We start from the raw sequence: 16,657 nt of genomic DNA, 5'->3' as shown, positions 1-16,657 counted from the left end.
CCAAGTAGCTGGGAGATAGCACTGTGAGCTATCCACAAGCATGTTCTACCACACTAGGATAAATTTTTTTTAATTTTTTTTGTAGAGATGGGTCTTGCTATGTTGCCCAGGCTGGTACTGAACTCCTAGGCTCAAGTGACCCTCCCACCTTGGCCTCCGAAAGTGCTGGATTACAGGCATGAGCCACCACATCCAGCCCCTATCGTCTTTCTCATAGAACTTTCTAGTTTGGCGACTTCTTCAAAGAAGTTATGTGCTCTCTGTGGGCAGAAACAGTACCTTATGTTTGACTCCCTGCAGCAGCTAAGACAAAAAATTTGTAAATCCTAGTTAAGAAATATTTTTATATTAGAGTTCTGTAAAGACAAAAAAATTAAAAAACACAATTACTTTTGCACTAGCCTAACTCCCTGGTTGCTGCTTGGATATTGACAAGGAAAACCATTCTCCCTGGGCACAGTAGGTGCAGTTTTCTTTGCAAACTTCCCTGATTATAGATTACATTTTGGGTATGCATTGAATCAAGATTTCATTAGTGATTTTTATCTTATGTATTGGGCCTTGTTTAGGCCAAAAAGCATGGATGGCTCAACTCCATCCTAATTAATCAAAAAGTGAGAAGATGAAGCAGAGAAAGATCTAGAAACATGGGCAGAAACCACTATTTTGAGATCTTAAGATTATCCTTATGATTTACACAGTCTGAATATTATAATTCTATATTCCAATTGACCTTCTTACTACCAAAGATCTACCCCAAACATGGTGGTTTCTCTGACCCTTTGCTCTGGTGAGAAGTAGTTATTTGCAGCATTTTAAGTAGAATTTAAAAACTGTATTAATTAAGGTTCTTTGGTTGCTAGCAACAGAAGCAAGCCTACTTAATTTGAGCAAGAATTGTATTATTAGGAAGCTATGGGACAATGTACATGATCATAAAGAAGACTGAAGAAACCATCAAGAGCCAGGTACCTTCCAAAGTCTCAGCAGTATCTCCGTGGACATCCTCTCCTAGAATGATTGGACTCTGCCTTTTGTTTTGTTTTCTAGGAGAGCGATTAGCTAAGTTTAGGGCACATGCTCATTGCTTGCCTGTCATGGAGCTGTAAGAAAGAGTATCTGACAGAAAGAACCTCAGGGAAGCCCATACTTCCAAAGAGACGAGACAGGTACCTGAATTTGCCAATACCAACACTGTACTCAATGCAAGGAGAAGATCCGGACTCCCTCCTACCCACAAAATGGCAAAAAGCTTCAAGAAATTTGGAAAAGGATATTGAGTGCCTCCAAAAAATAAATATTTACTACCACCATCATTCTCTTTTACCTTCTGCTATAGAGGCATTATTGATTTAGTCTCTCCAAGTCTGTTAGCCCTTAATTTTAAAAGTGGGGAAATTATGCGTGTCTGTTGTTTACAACCTTGCTAATAAACTTATCCCATCAGTTAGCCTAATTTTCCCAGGATATTGCACTCATAAAGGTTTCTAAAATAAAATTGCTGCCTATTCTTCTCTGTCTCTATTTAGCACAGCATGTAATCCAGGTGCTCAGTTTAGCAACATTTTGCAACATTGATACTATCCCCATCTGATTTGCTGAGAAGATGAATATAAACAAAATGACACTGGTGGCTTTTCATATTTTCCCAGCTTAACAAAGGAAGAAGGATTCTGTAAAACTAACATACAGTTGGATTGGAATAAGCAGCTAAAGCAACTGGCTGTGCAAGGTTTATAATGTCTGAACTCCCACCAAGCTGCTATCATCTCTCCATATGTCTCCTGGTCATTGGGAGCCAAGTTTAGGATTTATAAAAAATCAGGGCAATGCCTTTTCTGGTCATGGTACCTGTAAGTGAGCAAATGATTAAGATGACCTACTACTTACTAAATCAGCATGTTTAGTAGCTGTCATCCAAAAGCATGCCAGAGAGCCAAGACAGTATTTGCATTCATACAAGGCCTTAAAAGAAAGATTCTGCATGTCCATATTCTGCTATTCCTCTCCAATATTTACACATTATACTATGACAACATAATGTATATTTACTCTGATTACTAGGTCATTTTCACTTCCCAGCTATTTGGCTGATAATTGCTATTCACTGTGTTCCTAAATGCTAAATGACGAACACGCCGGTGCTGATGGAAGTTGTATGTGCCATTTTAGAGCCATGCCAGGAAGAGAAGCTGGGCATAGGGTGCCAACTGCAAAGCCTTACATTTTACTGACCAAAGCATAGGCCCTCATTTATCCATTCAACATTTCCGAAGTTGTAGCTGCAGTTATATATTTAAATCATTGAAATAATAATTTTGTGATTTATTATGCTGTTGGTTAGCCAACAAAGTCCAAAAGATACCGAATTATCTATGTTTTAATTGCTTCCCTACAATGAATACGCAATCCTGATCATTGCCCACTCCTTTTTCTTGGTTGTAAATTTATAGGCCAAAAATTTGGTTATCATTCATGTTGGTTTTAAATTACTTCAGATGTCTGTACCAGCTATAGGAACACACTGCTACCCTTTAAGATATGGCATTTCCTGCCTAGTAAAAACCCTTTGAAAAACTATGCCTCCTAAACTCCAATTTTAGGTGCATCCTATCTGTAACTTTCCAGGCCTAAGCAAAAAAAAAAAAAAAAAAAAGGAGGGAGATAAAAGCTGAGGATATCATGCTTGGCTTTGTTTCCTGAGGTTTGAGGTGAAGATCAGTAAGAGCGCTGGCATTACCTAATGAGTTTCATCCGTTCTGGTTTCAGGAGAATATAAGTTCAGACGTAGATTTGCAGAGTCATGTGGAATAAAGAAGTCAGAGACTAAGGAGTTGAAGCAGAGAGATGAAATCAGGTTCCTCTGTTAATAAAGCTCTATGCTCACTTGTTTTGCTGTAGCCTTCCTTTCCATTCAGAGTGTTTTACCGACAAGAGGACCAGCACATAAAGGCAGGCAGGAGAGAGGGGACCACAGCCAGGCTTGATGTTCTGAAAGTTTGCTCAAGGTAGGCTACAGAATGAATAATTAGACCCAGTGCTTGTCCCAGGGGTTTACAATTTAAATTAGGCAATCATTGCTGGGAGTTAATTACAGGTGTCTCATCAAAACCTACAGTGAAGTTTGGGAGTTTCTGATTATGGCTATAGAGATACCTTGGAAGCAAGGAAAATATAAAATGTTTTAAAGACACAGAAGAAATGAGAGAGAGTAAACAATTGTTTTAAAAGAGTGACGAATTCAAGAATAAGTATTATGTTACCCATATATTTTGAAAAGTTAAAAAACAAGGAATGCCACTACTAGTGACAACAACAACAAAAGCTATTGTACAGCACTATCTTTTACAACTTCCTCATTTTGCCCATGCTTTCCACTTTCGAGTTAATTCTTTCAACAGGATTGTTTTATTTTGACATACAGATTATAATTACAAGATAGCATCCACCACCATTCACTCTGTTTTGGACTCCAAATATTTCTGGTGGGTTTGAGTTTAACCCTTTGTTCACCTTTGTTGTTGTTGGTCTGTCAGTTTAAAACATCATGGAAAGATAACTGGCCTTTAGTAAGAACATATGATTTCCATTCTTTTCTTACAAACTAAGCAAGACATTAACCCCCTCGGGCCTTAGCATCTTCATTTGTAGGACAACATCCACCATATCTAGTTTAGGATTATTTCAGGAATCAAAAGAGATGAAAATAAAATATACTTTTGCAAAGCATAGGCTCAATGGGAGTTGATACTTTTTAACATATTTTTCTGATTTTAGACAATTTGGACTGACAGCTGTAACTCATGGCTAAAAAGCCCAATTCCTCATTTCTGTGTAGCTGTTTACTTGAGACAACTTCCCTCCACTAAGGTGCCAGCACCTCCCACATTCCTCTCTTGATTTCTGATTCCCTAAATCTAGAAAATACATGGGAAATGGCTGAGTATATTCCCAGCATATACTGCTACCAAGATTCTTTCTTCCTTCCTTTAAGGATTACATCTTCCAAGATGGAATGTGCCACATTAGTCTACATACACAAATACTTCCTATTCTGATGTTTCATTGATTTCTGGATGCTATCTCAGAATGGCTGTGGAAGAACTGCTGGGATATTGTGACGTCAATCAAAACACCACAAAAAGCAGCATGCCATCATGGATACAATACCTTCGATGTATGACAGGCACAGATTCTGGTAATTGATGGGTATTTTACTTCAGGACTTCTCTTGTCTGGTTCAGCCATCATGTTTGTCGGTTGGTTGGTTGGTTGGTTGGTTGGTTGGTTGGTTGGTTGGTTTTTCTCAATCTGGTTCCATCTGCATTATAAGTCCTAGATAGTATTCCCAGACATAAGCATTAAAAAGTTTATTAGTCTCAGTGTGTGCTTGAGCTGTGTCTTCATCCTTTCCTGTGCACTCAGTATTTTATCATCAAATTAGGAGATGTGATATTTTAATTAACAAGCAAAAGTCTTGCATATTGACCAAGAAGGGTATTTTATCCATTGATTTTCATCCTAACATAATTGGATCTGTAATGACACAGCCTCTTTGTCCATGAACATCCTACATGATACCTGGACAGTATAGCTAAAGACACTCTTGGAGTGGTAGATAAAAGAGTAGAGCAAACATGGGATTCTTAGCAACTGCCCATAAACCCCTAATGCAGCACCCTGTGCTAAACTCCTGGCTCATATTCTAGAATGAGCCAGTCAGAGTGCCCTCTGACTGTAATACCTGTATCTGTTTTCCACATGTATCTCATCTACCAGATTTTCTGGTCTGAAAGAGGAATTTTAGAATAATAAAAGCAGTGAATGGTGAAAGGTCTGATAATTATGCAGAAGACAGGATGGATGGTGGCAGAGAGCCAGCACAGGATGAGGCCTTGTGAGCACTTCTATCTTTGCTTGAGTAGCGGAAAGAGTTCAATCGCATTCATCAAAGATTAAAGTGCTTTGAGCTGCCCCTCCAGAGCACTTGGAAAGAGTCATTGCCTTCTTCTCTCTCATCTAGAAACAGATTAAGTTTTTCCATCTTTTCCATCCATCTATTAATCGTCTACATCTGGTACAGTTTTTACAACTTTTCACCAGTGCTTCCTCTTTAAAAAGCATTGGTCATTCTGAGACAACCATTTTTCTTTCTCTGAGGAAGCTTTGGGACGCTTTAGGGTGAGAGTGACGATAGAGTCCATCTGTGAAAAATGTGAAGATAAGTTTTGTTTTCAGAATCCCTGGTTTCCTGTTCATATATCTGTATAAATGGTTCTGAAAATTAAATAGAATGAGTTGTGGGAGCAAACCTGAGTCATTCAACCCTGAGAGAAAGTGTGAGCCTGGATTAAGTTCAACTCAATTCAACAAGTATTGATTGACTGTCCATGATGTGCTATCACAGGGTTAGCAGGCTGAAAAGCAGAAACCCTACAGAGAGGAAACTGATTAAGGCTCTTTTGTCTGTTGTACTTGGTGTTATCTGTTATACCTGAATCTTGACTAACAACTTAACTCATGAATTAGAGGAAGTTTTTTGTGAGTTTCACTTTACAGTATCCATTCCTCCTATCCTTTCTAATAGGATACTGCTTTTCCTCAAGAAACATCCCCTCACTTTCCTTCCATGACATCCAGATAAAATGGATTCCATCTCCAGTAACAAAGGAAGGTGTGTACCCAGGCTAAGGTGATCAATGTAACATCCTCCTCTGGGTACAATGAATGGTTCCAGGAAGAGCACATAATGATATTAGAGCTGATCTAAGCTAATCCTGAGAATATATTCCAGAGTCACCACAAGAGAGACACGCAATCTATGATAGAGTTTCTGAAAGCATAGATTAAGGGCCTGAAGCTGCTGGCAACCATATTGCCCGAAAAGAAAGAGCCTCCCTGAGAAAAGACTTAATGCAGAGACAAGCAAAGCCAAGTACTAAAAGACAAAATTGTAAGGACAGTTTTAGCCCCAACTTTTCTTTCTTTTCTTTTTTTTTTTTTTGGAAAGCAGAAAGAGGCTTTTTAAATTTATTTATTTATTTATTTATTTAATGTTACTTTAAGTTCTGGGATACATATGCAGAATGTGCAAGTTGGTTACATAGGTATATGTGTGCCATGGTGTTTTGTTGCATCTATTGACCCATCCCCTAAGTTCCCTCCACTCACCACCCCACCTCCAACAGGCCCTGAAGTACGTTACTCCCCTCCCTGTGTCCATGTGTTCTCATTGTTCAACTCCCAATTATGAGTGAGAACATGCAGTATTTGGTTTTCTGTTCCTGTGTTAGTTTGTTGAGGATGATGGCTTCCAGCTTCATCTATGTCCCTGGAAAGGACATGATCTCATTCCTTTTTATGGCTGTGTAGCATTCCATGGTACCTATCTATGTACCACATTTTCTTTATCCAGTCCATCATTGATGGGCATTTGGGTTGGTTTCATGACTTTGCTATTATAAATAGTGCTGCAATAAACATATGTATGCATGTGTCTTTATAATAGAATGATTTATATTCATTTGGGTATATACCCAGTAATGGAATTGCTGGGTCAAATGGTATTTCTTGTTCTAGATCCTTGAGGAATTGCCACACTGTCTTCCACAATGGTTGAATTAATTTACATTCCCACCAACAGTGTAAAAGCATTCATATTTCTCCACAGCCTTGCTAGCATCTATTGTTTCTTAACTTTTTAATAATTGCCATTCTGACTGGCATGAGATGGTATCTCATTGTGGTTTTGATTTGCATTTCTCTAATGATCAGTGATGTTGAGCTTTTTTTCATATGTTTGTTGGCCACGTGTATGTTTTCTTTTGAGAAGTGTCTGTTCATGTCCTTCACCCACTTTTTGATGGGGTTGTTTGTTTTTTTCTTGTAAATTTGTTCAAGGTCCTTGTAAATTCTGGATATCAGACCTTTGTCAGATGGGTAGATTGCAAAAAGTTCCTCCCATCCTGTAGGTTGCCTGTTCACTCTGATGATAGTTTCTTTTGCTGTGCAGAAGCTCTTTAGTTTAATTAGATCCCATTTCTCAATTTTGTCTATTGTTGCAATTACTTTTGGCATTTTCTTCACGAAGTCTTTGCCCATGCCTATGTCTAGAATGGTATTGCCTAGGTTTTCTTCTAGGGTTTTTATGGTTTTAGGTTTTACATTTAAGTTTTTATTCCATCTTGAGTTATTTTTGCATAAGATGTAAGGAAAGGGTCCAGTTTCAGTTTTCTGCATGTTGCTAGTCAGTTTTCCCAGCACCATTTGTTAAATAGGAGATCCATTCCCCCTTGCTTGTTTTTGTGAGGTCTGTCAAATATCAGATGGTTGTGGATGTGTGGTGTTATTTCTGAGATCTCTGTTCTGTTCCATTGGTCTATATGTCTGTTTTGGTACCAGTAACATGCTGCTTTTGGTACTGTAGCCTTGTAGTATAGTTTGAAGTCAGGTAGCATGATGCCTCCAGTTTTGTTCTTTTTGCTAAGGATTGTCTTGGCTATACAGGGTCTTCTTTTATTCTATATGAAATTTAAAGTAGTTTTTTTCTAATTCTGTGAAGAATATCAGCGGTAACTTGATGGGAATAGCACTGAATCTATAAATTACTTTGGGCAGTATGGCCATTTTCACTATATTGATTCTTCGTACCCATGAGGATAGAATGTTTTTCCATTTGTTTGTGTCCTCTCTTATTTCCTTGAGCAGTGATTTGTAATTCTCCTTGAAGAGGTCCTTCACATCCCTTGTTAGCTGTATTTCTAGGTATTTTATTCTCCTTGTAGCAATTGTGAATGAGAGTTCATTCACGATTTGGCTCTCTGCTTGTCTATTGTTGGTGTAAAGGAATGCTTGTGATTTTTGCACATATTTGGTTTTGTATCCTGAGACTTTGCTGAAGTTGCTTATCAGCTTAAGATGTTTTGGGGCTGAGATGATGGAATTTTCTAAATATAAAATCATGTCATTGGCAAACAGAGACAATTTAACTTCCTCTTTCCCTATTTGAATACCCTTTATTTCTTTTTCAGGCCTGATTGCCTTGGCCAGAACTTCCAATACTATGTTGAATAGGAGTGGTGAAAGGGCATTCTTGTCTTGTACTGGTTTCCTAAGGGAATGCTTCTGGCTTTTGCCCATTCAATATGATATTGGCTATAGGTTTGTCATAAATAGCTCCTACTATTTTGAGATATGTTCCATCAATACCTAGTTTATTGAGAGGGTTTATTTTCTGTTTGTTTTTTGAGATGGAGTATGATTCTGTGGCCCAGGCTAGAGTACAGTGGTGCAATCTCAGCTCACTGCAGCCTCCACCTCCTGGGTTCAAGGAATTCTCCTGCCTCAGCTCCGGAGTAGCTGGGGTTACAGGCATGTACCATCACACCCAGCTAATTTTTGTATTTTTAGTAGAGGCAATGTTTCACCACATTGACCAGGCTGGTGTCAAAATCCTGACCTCAAGTGATCCACCAGCCTTTGCCTCCCAAAGTGCTGGAATTACAGGTGTGAGCCACCACACCTGCCCAGTTGAGCGTTTTTAACATGAAGGGATGTTACATTTTATCAAAGGCTTTTTCTGCATCTATTGAGATAATCATGTGGTTTTTGTCTTTGGTTCTGTTTATGTGATGGATTACATTTATTGATTTGCAAATGTTGAACCAGCCTTGCATCACCAGGATGAAGCCGATTCGATCGTGCTGGGTAAGTTTTTTGATGTGCTGCTGGATTCGGTTTGCCAGTATTTTATTGAGGATTTTCGCATTGATGTTCATCAGGGATATTGGTCTGAATATTTCTTTTTTTGTTATGTCTCTGCCCGGTTTTGGTATCAGGATAATGCCGGCCTCATAAAATGAGCTAGAGAGGAGACCCTCCTTTTCATTTGTTTGGAATAGTTTCAGAGGAAGGAACTCCTCTTTGTACCTCTGTAGAATTTGGCTGTGGATCCGTCTAGTCTTGGGTTTTTTTTGGTTGGTTAGGTTATTAATTACTGCCTCAATTTCAGAACTTGTTATTGGTCTATTCAGGCATTCAACTTCTTCCAGGTTTAGTCTTGGGAGGATGAATGTGTCCAGGAATTTATCCATTTCTTCTAGATTTTCTAGTTTATTTGCATAAAGTTATTTATGGAATTCTCTGATGGTAGTTTGTATTTCATTGGGGTCAGTGGTGATATCCCATTTATCATTTTTTATTGCATCTATTTGAGTCTTCTCTCTTTTCTCCTTTATTAGTCTAGCTAGTAGTCTATGTATTTTGTTAAGTTTTTGAAAAAAAACAGCTCTTGGATTCACTGATTTTTTTTGGAGGGGTTTTCGTGTCTCTACCTCCTTCAATTCTGCTCTGATCTTAGTTATTTCTTGCCTTCTGCTAGTTTTTGGATTAGTTTGCTCTTGCCTCTCTAGCTCTTTTAATTGTGATGTTAGGGTGTCGATTTGAGATCTTTCTAGCTTTCTGGTGTGGACTTTTAGTGCTATAAATTTCCCTCTTAACATTGCTTTAGCTGTGTCCCAGAGATTCTGGTACATTGTGTCTTTGTCCTCACTGGTTTCAAAGAACTTCTTGATCTCTGCCTTAATTTCATTATTTACCTCGGAGTCATTCAGGAGCAGGTTGTTCAATTTTCATGTAATTGTGTGGTTTTGAGTGAGTTTCTTAATCCTGAGTTCTAATTTGATTGCACTGTAGTCTGAGATTGTTTGTCATGATTTCAGTTTTTTTGCATTTGCTGAGGAGTGTTTTACTTCCAATTATGTGGTCAATTTTAGAATAAATGCCATGTGGCACTGAGAAGAATGTATATTCTGTTGATTTGGGGTGGAGAGTTCTGTAGATGTCCATTACGTCCATTTGATCCAGAGCTGAGTTCAAGTCCTGAATATCCTTGTTAATTTTCTGTCTTGTTGATTTGTCTAATATTGACAGTGGGGTGTTAAAGTCTCCTTGTAGGTCTCTAAGAATTTGTTTTATGAATCTGGGTGCTCCTGTATTGGGTGCATATATATTTAGAATAGTTAGTTCTTTTTGTTGCATTGATGCCTTTACCATTATGTAATGCCCTTCTTCGTCTTTATGATCTCCGTTGGTTTTAAGTCTGTTTTGTCAGAGACTAGGATTGTAACTCTTGCTTTTTTTTTCCTTTCCATTTGCTTGGTAAATATTTTATTTTGAGCCTATGTGTGTCTTTGCAGGTGATATGGGTCTCCTGAATACAGCCCACTGATGGGTCTTGACTCTGCCCAATTTGCCAGTCTGTGTCTTTTAATTGAGACATTTAGTTCATTTACATTTAAGGTTAGTATTGTTATGTGTGACTTTGATCTTGTCATCGTGATGGTAGCTGGTTATTTTGCATACTAGTTGATGCAGTTTCTTCAATAGTGTCATTTGGTCTTTATATTTTGGTGCATTTTCGCAACGGCTGGTACCGGTATTTTTGTTTTGTTTTGTTTTGTTTTTCTATATTTAGTGCTTCTTTCAGGAGCTCTTACAAGGCAGGCCTGGTGATAACAAAATCCCTCAGCATTTGCTTGTCTGGAAATAATTTTATTTCTCCTTTGCTAATGAAGCTTAGTTTAGCTGGATATGAAATCCTGGGTTGAAAATTATTTTCTTTAAAAATGCTGAATATTGGCCCCCAATCTCTTCTGGCTTGTAGATTTTCTGCTGAGAGGTCCTCTGTTAGTCTGATGGGCTTCCCTTTGTAGGTGACCTGGCGTTTCTCTCTGGCTGCCCTTAACATTTTTTCCTTCATTTGGACGTTGGAGAATCTGATGATTACGTGTCTTGGGGTCGATCTTCTTGCGGAGTATCTTAGTGGTGTTCTCTGTATTGGTGTTCTCTGTATTTCCTGAATTTGCACGTTGGCCTGTCTTGATAGGTTGGGGAAGTTCTCTTGGATAATATCCTGAAGTGTGGTTTTCAGCTTGTTTCTATTCTCCCTGTCTCCTTCAGTTACTCCAGTCAATCATAGGTTCAGTCTTTTTATGAAGCCTCCCATATCTCTTGGAGGCTTTGTTCGTTCCTTTTCATTCCTTTGTCTCTAATCTTGTCTGCATGCCTTACTTCAGCAAGGTGGTCTTCAAACTCTGATATCCTTTCTCCTGCTTGGTCTACTTGGCTGTTGATACTTGTGTATGCTTCACAAAGTTTTTGTATTGTGCTTTTCAGCTCCATCAGTTTATTTATGTTCCTCTCTAAGCTGGTTATTCCAGTTAGCAGCTTCTCTAACCTTTTATCAAGGTTCTTAGCTTCTTTGCATTGGGTTAGAACATGCTCCTTTAGCGCAGCAGAGTTTTTTATTACCCATTTTCCGAAGACTACTTCTGTCAGTTCGTCCATCTCATCCTCCGTCCAGTTCTGCACCCTTGCTGGAGAGGCCTTGCGATCATTTGGAGGAGAAAAGGCATTCTGGCCTTTTGGGTTTTCCGCATTTTTTCGTTGATTCTTTCTCATCTTTGTGAGTTTGTCTAGTTTCGCTCTTTGAGGCTGCTGACCCTTGGGTGGAGTTTTTGGGAGGATTTTTTGTTGTTGTTGATGCTGTTGTTGTTGTTGCTTTCTGTTTGTTTGTTTGCTTGTTTTTCTTTCAATGGTCAGGTCCCTCTTCTGCAGGGCTGTTGAGGTTTGCTGGGGGTTCACTTCAGGCCTTATTCATCTGGTTCGCTCCTGCGCCTGGAGATGTCAGTCAAGGAGGCTGGAGAACGGCAAAGATGGGTGGCGTGCTCCTTCTTCTCGGATCTCTGACCTGGAGGGGCACCAACCTGATGCCAGTATAATCGCTCCTGTATAGGGTGTCTGGCAACCCCTGTGGGAGAGTCTCACCCAGTTGGGTGGCGCGGGGAACAGGACCTGTTTAAGGAAGTACTTTGACTGTCCCTTGGTGGAGGGGGTGTGCTTCACTGCGGCGAAACCCACTCATCTGGTCCGCCCTGATTCCTCAGAACTGCCAAGAGGAAAGGCTAAGTCTGCTTGTCTGCAGATACTATGGCTACTTCTCCCGCTAGGGGCTCTGGCCCAGGGAGATCTGTGTCCTGTCCCTGAGCCCCTGGCTGGAGTTGCTGGAGTTCCTGCAGGGAAGCCCCGCCCAGTGAGGAAGGATGTGTCAGGGTCACGCCTGAAGAGGCACTCTGCCGCTCTGCCTCAGTCGGCCACAGCCAGTGTGTTGGGCTGCGGGGGAAACCTCCTGGGGACCAAGCCGTCCAGCCTCCCTGGCTCCAGCAGGGGAAAAGCGCAGCCTGTAGCTATAGAGATGGATGCCGCCCCTCCCCGCCTCAAATCCCCCTGCGTGTTAGGCAGTTATGAGTCCCAGTGCTGGCTGCGGCCCCTCCCACAAGGAGCTGAAAGAGCTTAGACAGCAGTCAGCTGCAGCTGTGGTGCTGGTCGACCCTCCCCCTGGGAGCTCCGCCGACTTAGGCAGATTCTAGCTGAGAGGCTGTTGAGAATCTGCACGGCTCTGGGGTTGGGACCCCAGGCCCCGGTGGCATGGGTTCGCGAGTGGGATCTTTCGCTCTATGGGTTGCACCCTTCCGTGGAAAAAGCGCGGTTTCCCCAGCTGGGTAGCACGCCTACCTTGGCTGGGGGGTGGGGACTCCTCTGCCCCGTGTGGCTCTCAGGAGGGCCGCCACACCATATTGCTCTTCCTTTCTCTCCATGGATCACGTCACCCGCCTAGTCAGTTCTGATGAGAGAACCTGGATACCTTGTTGCAGGTGAAGGATTCAGATGCTAATTATGGTTCTTTTCGATGGGCTCCACTGACCACCGCTGTTTCTAGTTGGCCATCTTGGCCCCACTCCTCCAGATCCAGCTTTTCCTGAAGTCATTTCCCTTGGAATTCCCAGTTAGTTGAGCCAGTAAATTCCCCGTTTTTCTTAACCCGACTGGAATTGAATTTATTGTCACTTGCAACTCAAAGATTCCTGGAAAACTTATCCTATTTGGTGAATCATCCCAAAGGATACTAACTTTCCTTTTTAACCTTAATTAACTGACAGAAAATGTAATAATTCAGAAATCACATTTATGACTTTTACATGTGATTTTACGAGCATATAATTTATCTCAATATGCTTTACTATTGGGAAGAAACCCACAAGTAGATAATGTGTGGATTCATTTGTTAATTTAGAGTGAAAGGAATACTATGTGTAAAACTGTTGATAACAATTCATGGGGAATAAGAATGAGCATTACGGTATGTTTATTAATTAGCACATTCACCAATGGTTTTTTTCAATCCCTTTTACCTGACATCTCCTTAGAATACAAGCACATGTGGGTACTCACCTCTCCCCCAGGTGTACGCAGTAAGGGATTAATCAGAATCCAAAAGAGATCAGTAATTCTACTCATCTGGCCTAAAAGATCCTGGGATACTATCAATCTCCTTTTGTAGTAGCATAAAGCCCACCATCTCAATAAATCTACTGTTCATTACAGAGTGTTTTCTATGTGCCAGCCACCATGCTGAGAGCTTGATATGCCAAACATTTCATCGAAACCTCACAAGACCCTATTATGAATCTTATTTATTACAGGTTAGGCAACTGAGCTTCCTGCAAATTAAGCATTTCACTAAGGTCAGCTAGAAATGGAGACCCGGATTTTTAATCATGCCCATATGATTTCAAAATCTGTGACCTCAGCCACTACATTATTTTTCAGTTCATCATTTTCTCACAATCCCATCCTTTGTCCACCATCATGATTACCAATTGAGCTCAACAGACTTTGGAGCCAACTAACTCAATTCAATTTCCTGAGGTTCTAGCCCTGTTCTTCCCCACACTGCCCTCTTTCCTCACCTCAGCGCCAGGATTCCCCAACTCCCCAGGTCTCCAGGATTCATCTCAGGAAGGAACTACCCAGGGAGATTAAGCCTCAGTGCGGGAAAAGGAAAAGAGAGCATACAAGGAATCCTCAAGTTCTTTTCAACTGATATGTCCTAAAATACATTCTTTAAACCATCTTCCTCCTTAAACCAACTTCTCCTCCAAAACAGGTAGCAAATCTCAAGTTACTGGGACAGCCTCCTCAAATGTGATATCCAATGAATTGCTAACTTCTTCAGATTCCTCCTTCAAGATTATTCCTTTCTAATTCTACTTACAATATTTATTGTATTACCTTCTCTCCCTATTGTAAGTTCTTCCTACCCTGTTTCTCTGTCTCTGATTTCTCACTTTCTGTTTCCTCTTGGAGAGTAAACTAAAAGCTCCTTTTTATCACATTACTTACCAGCTCAAAAATTTTATCTGCTCCCATTATTTGCTGAGTAGGCTCAAAAATTTTAACATAGCTTCTAAGGACTTGCATGAACTGGTCTCTGCCTACATTTCCCTCCCTTTATCCTTCCACTTTCTACATGTGCTATTCTAAAGTATCCTGGTTGGGGGCCCCTGAGCTCAGCTTGCTTTCTCAACTTCATGATCCTGTTCACGTTTCCTCAGTGTGAGATGTGTTTTCACTTGTCTTTGCCCACAGTGATCCTATTTTATTCTTAGAGACCCAGATCACATTCCATTTGTTCTGAAACCCCAAGAAGAAATTGCTCCTCTTCCTCTGAAGACCTGAGGAGCTTACTGACATCACTATATCCTTGATATTTATCCTATATTGCCTTGTACTGCAGCTATGGGAGTGGGTGTTTCATTCCTTTCACCAGGTATTACATTTTAAAGAGCAGGACTTATAACTTACACATCTTTACGCCCCACCACAACACCTGGCCTAGTGCATTGGCTATAAGTGATACTGACAGATGTACTAACTGAGTAAATGAAATATATAAATAGGTAAAAATGCTATGGTAGTCAGCATCTAAGATGGCCCCAAGGATTCTAGCCTCCTGATATTCATGTTTTTGTATAGTCTCCTTCCACACTGAATAACCAATAAAATATTGCAAAAATGATAGAATGTGACTTCCAAGGTGAAGTCATTAAAGTTACTGTGGCATTCCCATCTTATGGAGTGGTTCACATGGTGGGAAACTGAGGCCTCCCACTAACAGCCAGCACCAACTTGGTTACCTGAGGGAGTCGTCGCAGAAGTGGATCCTTCAGTCTCAGGCAAATCTTCAGATGGCTGCAACAACAGGTGACATCTTTACTACAGTCTTTTGAGAGACCCTGAGCCAGAATCACTCAGCTACAAGTTGCCAGAGATAATGTATGTCTGTTATTATTTTAAGAATCTAAATTTTAGAGTAATTTGTTACACAGCAGTCAACAATTAATACAGAAGCCCATTGTAATAGCTATAACCACAAGCATTAAAAAGTTCAAAAAACTTCCACTGGGTTTGAGGGAAAAAAATAAAAACAAAAATGAGACATTATAAAGAGATAAAACACTTCAAAAAATTGAATGCCTGAGTTGTGCATGTAAGGTATTTCTGTTGCTAGAAGACTATGAAAGATTGTTTTCAGTCTCCAGGTCTCTGTGCATGTTTCTGATGTGTGAGTCATAATCTCTAGATATGTTTGTAATCTTAATGATCAAGCATACAATAAGTATTAATAACTATCATTTCCTTAGCATTCCTATGTGCTAGAAACTGTCCTAAGACCTTTCCAACAACCCTACAATACTGGTACTCCTATTATTCCCATCTTGCAGAAAAGGTTACTGAGGCCTACAGCAATTAATTAACTTGGTCAAGGTTTCAGAGGTGGTAGTTGGTGGACTGATTTTGCATGCACACAGCCTGGATTTACAGCCCACACTCTGAATCACTATGCTACATGAAACATCAGGCTTCCTTTAAGAATTGACATTATATCCAACATTTCACAGAAATCATTTAAAGTATTAAAAATTAAGTTTATTTAAAATCAGTGAGTATAACTAATTCATAGATTGGCCCCAGCAACACTCACTTGGTTAAAAGATGTTCTTACCTCGCTTCTTTTGATAGTTAAAACCGTGAAGTAAAGCTGAAAGCTGAGAAGCTATCTTATTCTGTACACTGTCAAGAGACGCTCTTAAACTCTTGAGTATTTTTGCCTCCAGCCTAGTGGGATTTGAAACATCTTTTTGACTCAAGTTGGGTGCATCAGACAGTGATGTATGAATCCAGACTGCAATTGTTGATTTTCCAAGTATGATAAAATCCATTTTACTTTTTGTTGAAGTCTAGAAGGAACATGGCAAATAAAAAGTATAATTTAAGAGATATTTTCATTCAGACTGTTTTCAAGAGATGCTGTTCAAAATCTTGAGGAAGATATGAAAACCTATAAGACCCTATCCCCAAGAGAGTATATTTCCCTCCCCTTCCCTCCATCCGTACTCTCCTAAGTTAACTAGTTTATGTCTCTTTCCATATTTTTCCCTATGTCCATATAAATATTTGCAAACAGAAGTACTACATATATATATATATACACACACACATACACAAAGTGTTTTGTGGTGACTGTCATTACTTGTTTTATAAAAATGAGATTTCAAACACTACCTATTACCTTTCAACTGAATATTAATCCTTACTAATATATTTTATAGACATTCCATTAGATCAATAGATAAAAGAGTTAACTCAGTCCTGATAAAAACTGCATAATGGTACACAGCTAGACGTTAGTTTATTCTACCATTATTCTATTAATGATCATTCAACTTTTCTGCAGAAACTTTTGCCACTACAGAAA

At 39.7% G+C, this 16,657-nt stretch overlaps 1 long non-coding RNA gene across 1 annotated transcript in view; it reads right to left on the bottom strand.

Annotated features, from left to right (window-relative positions):
* Positions 1-4,046: 4,046 nt before the first annotated feature.
* Positions 4,047-16,657, bottom strand: part of LOC129532395 (uncharacterized) — a 118,822-nt gene continuing 106,211 nt past the window's right edge. Inside the window, exons 6-8 of the long non-coding RNA XR_008678122.2 lie at positions 15,905-16,139; positions 15,036-15,090; positions 4,047-4,335 (exon numbers count right to left, since the gene is read on the bottom strand). This is a non-coding gene — a long non-coding RNA (uncharacterized lncRNA). The remainder of the gene's footprint in view (positions 4,336-15,035; positions 15,091-15,904; positions 16,140-16,657) is intronic.

This window comes from Gorilla gorilla, chromosome 2 (genome assembly GCF_029281585.2).
Source record: "Gorilla gorilla gorilla isolate KB3781 chromosome 2, NHGRI_mGorGor1-v2.1_pri, whole genome shotgun sequence".
Lineage (NCBI taxonomy): Eukaryota > Metazoa > Chordata > Mammalia > Primates > Hominidae > Gorilla > Gorilla gorilla.
This window is presented reverse-complemented; position numbering and strand designations above follow the sequence as displayed.